This window comes from Pan troglodytes, chromosome 11 (assembly GCF_028858775.2).
Source record: "Pan troglodytes isolate AG18354 chromosome 11, NHGRI_mPanTro3-v2.0_pri, whole genome shotgun sequence".
Classification (NCBI taxonomy): domain Eukaryota; kingdom Metazoa; phylum Chordata; class Mammalia; order Primates; family Hominidae; genus Pan; species Pan troglodytes.
In genome coordinates this window covers 84,025,314-84,038,853 of record NC_072409.2, presented here as the reverse complement: position 1 = coordinate 84,038,853, position 13,540 = coordinate 84,025,314, and the positions used below count along the sequence as shown (strand labels likewise).

Sequence of the window (13,540 nt, the reverse complement as noted above, 5' to 3'; positions counted from 1 at the left end):
CCTATGAGGCTCTGCCTCTTAAACATCTCTTCTACACCTACTTGCTCAGCTTTGGTGACTTCAATTTCCCTTCTTCTGAGAATAACCCCTTTGGAGTATTCTTTCTTTGGATTTGGGGGTTGGCTCTTGATTTTGCCCTTGGTCCCTAGTTGCCTTTTGCATCTCTCTTGGCTCCAGGCTCTGTAGATAACAGGCAGCCCTGACCCTCCTCCATGCCCAGCTCTGATCCTGAATCTCCTTTCTGCATCCAGCACCCTACATAATCACTTCACCAAGAAAAGACTCTAGGCCTTAAATGCTGTTATGAACTGAATCATGTCCTCTCCATATTGCATATGTTAAAGCTCTAATTTCTGGTATGATGATATTTGAAGATGGGACATTTGAGAGAAAATTTGGGTTAGATTAGGTCATGCGGGGTGAAGCTCTCATGATAAAATTAGTGGCTTTATTAGAAGAAGAAGGAAAAGAAATCTCCTTTTAAGAGGTCACATGCTGAGGAAAGATCATATGAAGATATAGCAAGAGTGGCTTCTGCAAGCCAGGAGGAGAACCCTCACCAGGAACTGAAGCTGCTGGAACCTTGATTTTGGACTTCCAGCCCCAGAACTTTGAGAAGTAAATATATATTGTTGAGGCCACCAATCTATGGTATTTTGTTATGGCAGCCAAGCAGAACAAATGCCAAGGTCAGCTGGTCTTGAAAATACCATCAAGCATACCACCTTTCTTTCTTCCCTTTTGGAAAACATGGGCTTCCTCCTCCTCCCATCCCATGCCCTTGGATATCCTGTTTCCTTTTATTTTCTTACTTGTTTATGCCTAGTCATCATCAGAAATTTCAACCCAGCTGAGCTAATGAATCGATGCTCCTTTTGCATGTACAGAGCTAATGAGGCACAGGCAACAGGTAGAAACATGTTAGTTTCTTTCCTCTGTGCAAAGAAGCCTCTATATTCTTATCCAGTTATTGACTAGCAAACCCCTGTTACCTCTATCAGAAACAGAAGCTTCCCTGGTCACATAAACAGTGTGACATGTCAGCAGCACTGAGCTATGTCTCAAGATTCTTTTCCTGCCAGCATGTAGGAGAAGACACCCCAAAGACCATGCTACTCCAAATAGCTGATGAAATGTGCAGTGCTGCACTAGCAGAAATCTGATTTTGTGAAGAATAAACTCTGGTTGTATGCTTTCAGGTTGAACTCCTTTGTGTCAACTAAAAGAACATATGAACATAGCAGGGCTGTCAAGATAAGGCCACAAGCTTGCCGAGTTGGGGACCTTTGAAATACAAGTAAGTTGGTGATAGTAAATCAGTGCTTTCCAGGCAAATAATAATTTTAAGTAAGTAGTAGGAAAGTGAAACTGCTTATGTCTTCCATGCAGTGAATTAAGCTGACTACTGTTAAAATACTCTTGTAATACAGTCATACATTATTGGCTATTTCTCACTATAAAAATGATAATTCATTTTGATATATCATTATTAAAATGCTTCTCTTTTGTTTTTCTGTTTGTTACAATGGATGCATGGTTGCTTTGAATTTTCCAGTTCTTACTGCCATAGAACATGAAGATGCCTGGGAATTACAATATCCAACCATTTAATTATGTGATGTCATAAGAAAATGGCTTTATTTTTATTTGTAGGACTGTGGAATCAGTACCTTGTATTTATGGGTTTTTAAATCTAAAGGCTTATTAGAAAGCTAACAATGGACCAGTTAACTTACTCATTATCAGTTGCACATGATAGCTATACTGAGTGACTTTGAAGAAAGCTTGTGTTTTCAACAGAATACATTCTACTGTAAAAATTCTGTCTGTAAATGACACTTGCCAAGATAATTGCTAAGTGTAACTTATCAAAATATGTGTCTGGTTCAAGAGCAACATGTTTATTACTCCGTATATATTTATTATTTCTGTTGAAGCCATCCTAGAGGGGCCCTCAACATTATTGCTTCTGCATACAATAGAACTTGACATGTAAAATTAATCCCTTAAAGATATATATAAATGAATAACTAAAGCTGCATATAGGTGGATTGGGACTGGTGATTGAAATGTATCTGTTATAATTTAGTTAAGATTTAGTCACTATCTTAAGGATAACGTGTTTGGCCATGAGTAAAACAAGGTAGTGTGAAATAAAACAGTAGGTCAGACTTGTTTCCTCCTTTCTTTCTACCCATTCTCACATTTGTCTCATCTTATATTTAACTAATTTTCCAGAACAAATATAAAGGGTATGAATGACTCTAACTCTGAAGAGAGAGAAAAGCCAGAGCAATGATTACACCTGCCCTTCTCACTTTTAGCTCTTAGCACATTTATCTTGCATTGGACACATTTTCAAAAACTTATATGTTGGGCTCATGCCTGTAATCCCAGCACTTTGGAAGGCCAAGGTGGACAGAATTGCTTTAGCTCAAGAATTTGAAACTAGCTTGGGCAGCATGGTGAAATCCCATCTCTATAAAAAAATTTTGAAAATTAGCTGAGCATGGTGGTATGCACCTATAGTCACAGCTACTGGGGAGACTGAGGTGGGAGGATCGCTTGAGCCTGAGAGGTCGAGGCTGCAGTGAGCCATGATCACACCACTGCACTGCAGCCTGAGTGATGTGAGTGAGACCCTGTCTCAAAAAAATTTTTTAAAAATTTAAAAAAAATTTTAAAAAGCACATGTTCACCATTATCAAAGTAAAATTAAAGGTCAAAGTTAGGTACTTATTTGTTTACCTAGTACCCACTAATAAAAACCAATAATAAAAGTGTAAACTAAGTTGGGCCATGAACCATCAGATCCTTTTGGACTTCATTGGGGAAAACACCAGGATCAGATCCAGTGATAGTTTAGGTGTGAATGTAGCTAACTCCTCCAAATTTGAAAATTAAGGTAGTAAGATTCTTTTTACTGGTTAGTATCAAAATTAATTGCTATAAAATGTTCAGCCATGATCAAGGTTTGTATAACAATAAAATATACAAATATTTTGGTGATTCTATCAACTTCCTGACACATATAATCAAATATTGTCTATGTTATATTATTGCCTGAAAAAGTGTAAACAAAGGTCTGCTTCCTAAGAGTTTGGTCATAGTTACTTTAAATCATGAGCTGGATATTAGTGAGACATAATAATCTTAATCAGCAAATATCTACTGGGTACCTTCAATGTGCAAGTCACTCTAGTAGACATTAGAGGGGAAAGGCACATGAAGCACCACTTGCACTAAAAGGTTTGATATCCAGATGGAGATATCACATGTGATGTGCCCATTGCTTCTGATAATTCACAATATCCTCAAAGTAGAGATCAACCAAAAACAGAAAAAACTATTTGCTGAATCATTCTGAGAGCCCAGTTGAGGTGGAAAACCTGAAAGTGATACAATGGCATTCTATTTTGTAATTTTATTCAAAATTACTTAGCAGTCCAAGTATCAACGTATAGAAAGATTAGGAAAAAAGGGAAAGGTCAAAGGACCAGATATGTAGGAATATATACATATATTTTTTCCAATGGGTATGTGTACGTATATACAGACATAGATATACATATATATACACACATATACATATCATAGTGAAAGTAAAGGAATAACAGACCTATAGATTAAATAAAGTATCTTAATTTCTTCATTTATCCATAAAAAAAGAAAAATGAATTTGCTACATAACTAGCCAGATTTTATAAAGATATCTTTATTACTAACTTTTTAAAATTTCTATAGGTATACAAACATAATAATCCCCTACTAAAGAACCAGGTAATTTTGGAAAGAATGTGGAAATAAGGGTTTTTCTCCTTTCCTCTCTCATTTGCCTGATGCAAGATTTAAGCCAGGTTTCTCAGAGTGGTCCATTTTCTTATCTGTGAAATGGGAAAAAGTGGACCTTTGCTTCATCATTCAGAGCAATTTCCGAGAATATTTGAGGTAACTATTTGAAAACATCTTGTAACTTATGTAAATGTAAGACATTTCTCTTTCTGCTGTAATTTTCCATGCAGCAGAAATCTCTTTGTGTTTACACATTTACAAAAATAATTCAATAATTATCTTAACACAGGTTTAAAATGCATATAAATTCTACTCGTAGGTATCCAGGAGAAATTAAAACATATCCACGCACACACACAAAAAATTGTACACAAATTACCATAGCAGCGTTGTTTATAATAGCCAAACAGTAGAAACAACTCTAATTTCCGTCTGAGGAACAAACAAAAGGTGTTATATCCATATAGTAGATTGTTATTCATTTATAACAAGGAATGAAGCACAACATGGATTAACCTTGAAAACAATATATATTAAGATAAATAATTCAGTTAAAAAGACCCTAAATTGTATGATTTCATTTATAGAAAATGTCTACTAGAATAGACAAATCCTTAGAGACAGAAATTAGGTTAGTGATTGCATAGGATTGGGGTGCAATGGAGGAGAATGGAGAATGACTGCTAATAGGTATGGAGTTTCTTTTTGGGGTGATGAAATTAGGGGTGATAGTTACATGAGTCTGTTAAAAATACTAAAATCCATTTAACTGCACACTGTAAATGGGTGAATTTTATGGTATGTGAATTATTTCTCTTAATAAAAATGTACAAATCACCACTTCAAAAATATTACAAAAATAGTGCTAATTATTTATTAGCCTGAAGGATAATACATCCAGCAATGTATCAAAAAGTACTTTACCTGAACAGATTTAGCTGTTACATTTGCATTTGAATTTCAAAACCCATTATCTTAAATGCAGAGAGAAGCCAGAGAACTCAGATAGGTTTGCTCTATCATTAGGCAATATTGGAAAGAACCATTCCTGCACTATTGAGTTTGTATTTTCTTACTCTTTCTCAATAATTTTAAGAATTAATTACTTTGGTTTCCAATCTCTAAGTAGCCTTTAAAGGCTCACATTTCTCAGGTTTTCATGCTCCCAAAGGTTGATTTTGATAGGGTCTTTGTTACTGTGGATGCTTTGTTATAAAGATCAAAGCAGTTTAAACCATGTTAATAGGATCAATCTAAAATGTGGACTAAGATGTTAATATTAACAGAGCAGGTCCTAGTGAATGGGATAACTATAATAATAGTAGTACTAAAGCATGCCAGGCACTTATTATTTTATGTCCATTTAAAAAATAAGAACAAAGAGACCTAGGCAAATAGAGGATGCCTGCTTTGCCCAAATACCAAATTGGGTTTCAAGTTCAGGCCCTCAAAATCTGAGCTTTTAGTCATTACACTAAACAAGTAAGAAAGAGTTCCTTCCCCAAAATAACTCCTTTGTAGATGGGGATAGATAATGTTCCCATCTAGTAGAAGAAAGGAGAAAAATTCAATGAAGAGCCATATTAGGTGTTGAAATAACCAACATTTTTAAATCATTTTTACAATTTTTGAGGGACTTTCAATTATGACCTCACTTGATTTTTTGACATCTGTTCTGCACATTCCAAAAGCACTTAAGGCTTATTCACTGCCACAAAATAGCTTACCTCTGTAATACTAAGTAACATGATCAGCATCTTCATCTTAACAGCATTCTCCTTGGGAACATAAACACAACACTACTGAAAGTAACACAAGTGAATTTTACTCCAGCTTACATTTTAGTTCTTAGATCTCTGAGCTCTCCACTTATATTCTGTTATCTACTGCTTTTCTCTGTGACCCACAGTGTGGATTTGAAGATGACTGGCCAATGCATTGGGAATGAGACATGTCAGAGTCAAGTAAATAAAATAACAGAAGAGAACAAAAGTAGGAAGACAATATGCCCAGTAAGTTAAAAAGTCAAAGATTTTGCAATGAGCATAAACAGAGCCCTCAGGGGATGTGGCTTAGCAAAGAGAAAACAAATAACAAGGCACAGTCCATGGGAGACTGGACCAACATATAGACATGACACTGTGGACACAGAATGTAGACTTCTGACTGGATTTAGAATTACCAATTGCGTGATCATTAAATTTATGAGTCAATTTTGCTGGGCTAGGATACCCTGTTGTTTAGTCAAACACTAGTCTAGATGTTGCTGGGGAAAATATTTTTAGATGTGATTTGCATTTAAGTCAGTAGACCTGGAGTAAAGCAGATTACTCTTTATAATGTGGATGTATCCTATCCAGTCAGTTGAAGGCCTTAAAAGTAAAGACTGAAATTTCCCAGAAAAAAAAAAAAATCTCCTCAAGATTGAACATAGAAACTCTGCCTGAGTTCCCAGCCTACAACCCTGAAGAATTAGACTCAAGGCCTCAACATCAACTCTTTACTAAATTTCCAGGCTGTCAATCTGCCTATGGATTTTAGACTTGCCAGCCCCCATAATCACAGAAGCCAATTTCTTAAAGCAATCTGAGTGTGTCTCTGTCTCATTATTTCTCTCAATATAGAGATGGATATAGATATATAAATGTATCCTATTGGTTTCATTTCTCTGGAAAACCTTGATTAATACAATTTATCAACCTCATAATTTCATGTATGTTATTTAACTTGCCTGAGCCTTACTTTCCCCATTTTACAATAGGCAAATAATACTTAATTTACATAGGGTTGTCACAAGCACCCTACTTGTGCCTAGCACAAGTAATAATCAATAAATAATAGCTGTTATTACTTTTTTATTGTGTTTATTTAAGGTATATAGCATGATGTTATAGGATACATATAGATATCTGTTACTTGGTATTCTTTGACCTTAATCGCCCCATTTTTCTCCATTCTTCACCGTGCCTCTGGTAACAAGTATTTTGTTCTCTATCTCTGTATATTTCAAATTTGTTTTAGATTCCATATGTAAATGAGATCATGCAATAAAGATAGTCCCTCCCTTACAGTGTTTTGATTTGCAGTTGTTTGACTTTACAGTGATAAGAAAGTAATATGCATTCAGTATAAACCACACATAAAATTTTGAGTTTTGATGTTTTCCTGGGATACCAATATGGTGCATGATATTCTCTGGCAATTCTGGGCACTGGCAATGAACTTCAGCCCCCAGTCAGGCACATAATCATGAGTAGCAGTACACTGATACTCTACAATATACTGTGTTACCAGGTTAGTATTTTTGGTATTGTGCTTTGTGTTTTCACATCCCATCATGTCTACAAAATGCTTATCTGTGTCTAGGTTTATGTAAGTGTTCTGAGCACATTTAAGATGTGGCTAGGCTAAACTATGATGTTCTGTAGGATATGCATACAAAATGCATTTTTGACTTATGACATTTTCAACTTAAAATAAGTTTATTGAAATGTAACCCCATTGTAAGTCAAGGATCATCTGTATAATCATCCCACTCTCTTTTTTTTTTTTTTTTTTTTTTTTTTTGAGACGGAGTCTCGCTCTGTCGCCCAGGCTGGAGTGCAGTGGCGCGATCTCGGCTCACTGCAAGCTCCGCCTCCCGGGTTCACGCCATTCTCCTGCCTCAGCCTCCCGAGTAGCTGGGACTACAGGCGCCCGCTACCACGCCCGGCTAATTTTTTTGTATTTTTAGTAGAGACGGGGTTTCACCGTGTTAGCCAGGATGGTCTCGATCTCCTGACCTCGTGATCCGCCCGCCTCGGCCCCCCAAAGTGCTGGGATTACAGGCGTGAGCCACCGCACCCGGCCCCCACTCTCTTTTGATTACCATTTTCATGGTTTCTTTTGATTACCATTTTCATCTTTTTACAACCTTCACTTTCAGCCTAGTTGTGTCCTAAAAGCTTAAGTGAGTCTCTTGTAGGCAGAATATGATTGAATCTTTTTCTTTATGCATTCAGCCACTATCTTGATTGGATAATTTAATCTAATTACATTCAAGTTTATTATTGATAGGTAAGGACTTACTACTGCCATTTTATTATTTCTTTTCTAGTTATTTTGTATCTCCTTTATTTCTTTCTTCCTCTTTTGTCTACCTTTGTGATTTGAAAATTTTCTGTAGTGCCAAGTTTTGATTCCTTTCTTTTTATCGTTTGTATATTGGCTGTAGTTTTTTGTTTTGTGGTTGCCATAAGACTTATATAAAACATCCTATAGTTACAATCAACAATTTTAAGTTGGTTATTAACCTCTATTATATGCAAAACTGTAAACATTTTACACTTCCTTCACAATTTATGTTTTTGATGTCACAATTTACATTATTTTACATTGTGCATTCCTTCACAACTTATTGTAGCTTTAATTATGTATGACCATTTTAACTTTCAACCTTCATGCTAGAGATACATATGATTTATACACAACCATTATAGTATTGGAGTATTCTGGATTTGACTATGGATTTACCTCTACTAGTGAGTTTTACACTTTCATATGTGTTCATGAGAGTAATTACCATCCTTTCATTTCTACCTGAATAACTCCCTTAAGTATTTCTTGTAGGGCAGGTCTATTGGCATTAAATTCCTTTAGCTTTTGTTTGTCTGGGGAAGACTTTATTATCCATTTTAGACGGAAAACTTTGCTGATATAGTATTCTTGACTGACGGGTTTTTTTGTTTGTTTGTTTGGCACTTTGAACATATCATCTTATTCTCTTCTAGCCTGCAAGGTTTCTACTGAGCAATCTACTGACAGTCTAATGTGGATTCCTTCATATGTGACTTGCTGCTTTTAAAATTATCTCTTTGTCTTTGGCTTTTCAAGTTTAATTATAATGTTCTTTGGAGAGTACCTCTATGAGTCATATCTTTTGGGGAACCTTTGAGATTAATGGATCTGGATGTCCATATCTCTCCAAAAACTTAGGAAGTTTACAGCAATTATTTTATTAAATAAGTTTTTTGTTCCTTTCTCTGTCTTTTCTTCTTGTTAAATTTTAATAATGAAAATGTTATCTTAAAGCCGCCCACACTTCTCATAAGCCATCTTCACTCTTTTTCATCTTTTTTCTCGTTGAGTCATGTCAAAAGACCTATCTTTGAGTTCACAGATTATTTCTATGATCTAGTCTGATGTAGTCTGCTGTCAAAGCTCTCTACGATATTTTTCATTTCATTGATTGAATTCTTCATCTCCAAGATTTCTGTTTGGTTCTCTTTTATGGTTTCTATCTCTTCATTGAATAACTCATTCAGATAGCAAATTATTTTCCTGGTTTCATCAAATTATCTGTCTGTACTTTCTTGTATCTCACTGAATTCCCTTAAGAATTACATTAAATTGTTGGGGTGGGAGGGCAATTTATAAATTTCCATTTCTTTGTGGTCAGTTACTGAAGAGCTATCGTGTACCTTCAATGATGTCATGTTTCCTTACTTTTTCATGTTTTTTGTGTTTTGCATGGGTATCTCACAGTGTTGGCACTTCTTCCAAATTTTATAAAGTGGCTTTCATAGAGGAAGACTTCCACCTGCAGATGGGCCTGTGGGCCTGAAGGTGCCAATTGGTCAGGGTACAGTGGCTCTGGTTCTGTGTGGGCACAATGGTATAGTCTCCATGTAGCTTCTTCAGTTATAATCAATGTCAATGAATTATGAGTGTCTCAGTTGTCTAGGCTGCAGGAATTTGTGGCAGTGGTATTGGCTGTGTAGGTTATCAAAGCAAGGGATTTAGGGATCCTCCTGTTCTTGCCTTCCCTATAGCAAAGTATCTTAACTGAGGGAATTTTTCTTGGTGTCATGTCTGACACAACCCACAAACAGCTGCATTGGCAAAAGGATTCAGGTCATAGGTGCTCTGAGCAGCTATAGAGTTGGGTTCCTGGGCTCAGGGTCTTGTGAAACTATTGTAGCACCTAGGACTTAAGGTACAGGTTCACTTTCCAAGACAGAAATGGATGTAGTTCTCCCACTAAGCTGTGGTCTATTGCACTGAGCAAACCCAAGCAGTTAGACCCCAGGGGTCTAAGATGTAGGTGTGGTTCTGACCCTGGAAGGCAGGGCAAAGCCTTGACCCAGCTCTGAGGAAGAAGGTATGATGTTCTGGATGCTCAGGCTTTGAGGAGGAGGGCTCAGCTGCTATTTAGAACCCAAACCAGGTCATAGCAGCCAGTGCTCCAGGTGATGACATATTGCACAATGGTAACTATGGATCTTGGGGTGGTAGGATATGGCAGTGGCCCAGGGTCTATGAGGCCAGGTGCAGTAGCAGCAAGGACCCAGGAATGTCAAGGCACCACTGTGGCTTGATCCCTGGTGGGAGGGAAGCAGCACACCAATGACTACCTTCTCCAGGGAAGTAAGGCATCTCAGCAGCTCAGACTGCAAGGGGCTAGCCCAATTGTAAATAAGCAGGATACTGTGGCTATTCAGCCTGGAGGATCTGGTGGCACAGCACAACCAAGACTCTGATTCCCTGGGATGCAAGGCACTATGTCTGATCAGCCCCACAGAGTGTGGCTACATGGGTCAGCATATCCTCCAGACCCTTGGAATATGGTACACCTCATCAGCTGTGGCACGAAGGGGTACAGCTACTCTAGTGTGCCAGGGGCTTGAAGCCGCCAGAGGACAAGATGCTGCCTCATCCATGGTGCTGGGAGAAGAGGTTTTACTACTCTGGTATTCTGGAAGCCTGGGAACCCCAAGAAGGAGGGCATTGTCTTGACTGTAGTATGAGGTGCACAACTTCTCTGGTGTACGGGTGGCCTGAGGATCCTAGGGGCAGGACACAACTTCAGCTCATCTCTAAGGAGAGGGCTACATCAGCAACTAGAATGGGGGGGATGGAGCAGCTCTGTTATAGCTTGGCCCTAGTGGGGCAGGAAATAGCAATGGCTCTGCTAGGGGATGGCAAGCTACAGAGTGGGCATGTCACAATGGCAGCAAAGCCTCAGGGATGGACATGGGCAATGGCTACTCCTGAAGCAGGATGTTCTAGTTCCAAGACGGCACATCACAGTAGTGGCACAGGCCTTGGAGGGACAGAGCAGTACATTGGCTTCTTCTCTGGGGTATCTCAATGTGTGGATTCTGGGGAGCTTCCTTAGCTGGGCTTAGAGCCTGTGAGGACTGCGGGAATATTTGCTAGCAAAAACTAAAGGTGTTCACAGTGGTGATGGGAGCTGTTGGGATTCTCCTGCTTACCTTTTTACGTAGGAAAGAATCCCTCCTGCTTCCAAGCTGATCCCAGCTGGGCAGGTGGGGTGGCAGAGACAAAGTGTTTTCTTCCCTTTCCTATGTGGCCAGCCTGGGGCTAGGCTCCAGTAGATTTTTGCTACTTTTTGCTGTTCTTTGGAGCTCTCCTTTAGTTATGTTGATCAAAATGTAAGTTTTTATTTATTATTTTGGTTTTTTTGTGGGAGGAAAAGGTACTAGAAGCTTCTAGTCAACCACTTTGCTGATGCCCTCTAATTTTGCCTGTGAAGGATCATTTGAAACTATCACAGTGGTTTTAAGGATAAAGTAATTACTTAAGAAGCATTTACTCCATACCTACAGCAGACTTGAATCTTGGTCAAACACTGTTATTATTGTAATGTAACTAAATAGTGCTTTGGTGATTTATTCAGGTGAGCTTTTTTCTCAGGTGGTGAAAACTAGAAGGACATTTTCAGTATTTTAAAACTCCATTTATTTTAGTTCACTTTAATTTTCATTTCACTTTATTAGTTTAGTTCACTTTAATTCTGCCTCCACATCTGTAGATTCCACATTTGCAGATTTGACCAAGCATGAGTCAAAAATATTTTTAAAAAGAATAAAAAATAACACTAATAAAAGAATATAGTATAACAGCCATTTACATAGCATTTACAATAATTAGCTATGATAAGTAATCTAGATATGATTTAAAGTATACAGGAAGTTGTTCATAGGTTATATGCAAATACTATGCCATTTTGTAGAAGGGACTTCGGCATCTGCAAATTTTGGTATCCACAGGGTGTCCTGGAATGAATATTTTGTGGATACTGAGGGACAACTGTACATATGTCTTCACAGACTAAAAGATAAGGCAGAAATAGATCCAAGCTAATAAATCTGTTAGTTATACATATAATTCTTTGAGAAGAAAAAAGGGAGTAATTCATTCTTTGAGAATTCAGAAGGTAGAGTAGAGGTAAAGAAGTGTTAGAAAAAGCTGCAGAAAAGAGGCAAAATTTGATCTGGATTTTAAGAGAAGAGCTAGAGAGGACAGGGCAACCTGCAGGGCAGAAGGCGGGCATAATGGTGGCGTGCATGAGTAGGAGGGTTTTCTTGGTAGAAAACAGTATTCTCCGATCACTGTTAACAGGCCCAGTGACAGAGTGGCTTCATCCTCTTGCTAATTAAAAGTGCATCTCGTGCTCACGTTCCAGACCCATCAACAGGAAGAAAACAAGAGGCTTAGGTGAGGGCCTAAGTGTCCATGGAATTCATAAGAGGAGGGCAGCTAATATTTTACCTTTCATTTGGTCCAAGTTGTCAGACTGAAGTACCTGGAAGATTAGACATGTTAGGGATATTTAGGCAAACAAGAGCCTCGGGCTTCAGCAATCATCAAATTCTCTTCTGTGGACTTGGGGAGTGACAGCAGGTACCCAGGTTAATAAAGACCACAAAAAAAATGCTGGAGGTATTATTAAGCTTCCCCAGAAGGCGGCTTGAAACAGTCAAATGCATTTCAGAGCTTCTAGAACAGAATAAAAATAAAGAGTGCTGTAATTTAAATGTTAATATCTCATCAAGTTTTATGTATGTGAGGAAAAAGAGAGGGCAGCTCCATAGTCTCTTTTCCGGAAGCTGATAAGTAGCAGTAAACAGCTGGCTGCCCTCAACTTAAACATTTTATGCTGCCTTTGTGATCCATCTTCTCTACCATGTGGTAACATCAAATTAGAAGAGGCAGGCTTGAGAGCTTTTTATTCTGAGGCCAGATCACAGCATGTGAAGAAACATAGTTCTGTAAAAGAAAGTGCTTCTCCAGCACCCAGGGCTGCTGATCTAGTGAGACAGGATGAGGTTATCTTGGTGTTTCCTGGCAACACGTGATGCAGTGAAGCTGTTACTCAGGATAGATCCACCCCATCAGTGTGTATTAATTAAATGCTCAGGTAACTATGGAGGCATGTCAACATGCTTCTCAAAGAGCATTTTAAGAGCAACAATTATTGTAGAGCAATTAGAATGCTATTGTGTGGGCAGCAAGAAAGCACTAAAGCCCACATTAAAATTTGATCACATCATATTAGAACCACATGTAGGATGTCAATGAATGTTTTGAAGAGTGTATTGGGGGTGGGGGATTACTACTGTTAATCATGCTGTGTGTGTGAACAATATGTGTGAACTAGCATTACTAGTGATATCACTAGGATTACTATTACTTCTTTGTAAGGGATTAGTTTCTGCCAAGAACAGTTCTAGGCATTTTACTTCATTGAACCTTCACAGGACTGAGATGTAAACTATATTGCCAATACTATTATTTACCACATTTTTCAGATGAGGAAACTCAGATAATTAAGATGTTAAGAATATCCAAGGTCACGCAGCTAATTAATGGTGGAGTTAGAATTTGAACCTAGGCCATCTGGCCTAAGAGTCTAAACTGTTACTACTAAGCCCTGTGTCTTCTTTCCCAGGCAGGAGAGGAAGAG

At 38.0% G+C, this 13,540-nt stretch overlaps 1 long non-coding RNA gene across 3 annotated transcripts in view; it reads left to right on the top strand.

Moving 5' to 3' along the window:
• The window catches only part of LOC107976851 (uncharacterized), a 425,817-nt gene that overhangs the window by 123,000 nt on the left and 289,277 nt on the right, over positions 1-13,540 (top strand). For 2 of the 3 annotated variants that reach the window (XR_010148735.1, XR_008537016.2), the window contains exon 2: positions 1,200-1,297. This is a non-coding gene — a long non-coding RNA (uncharacterized LOC107976851). Of the gene's footprint in view, positions 1-1,199; positions 1,298-5,701; positions 6,858-13,540 lie in introns of those variants that run through there. The other variant, XR_010148734.1, reaches the window with a different exon arrangement.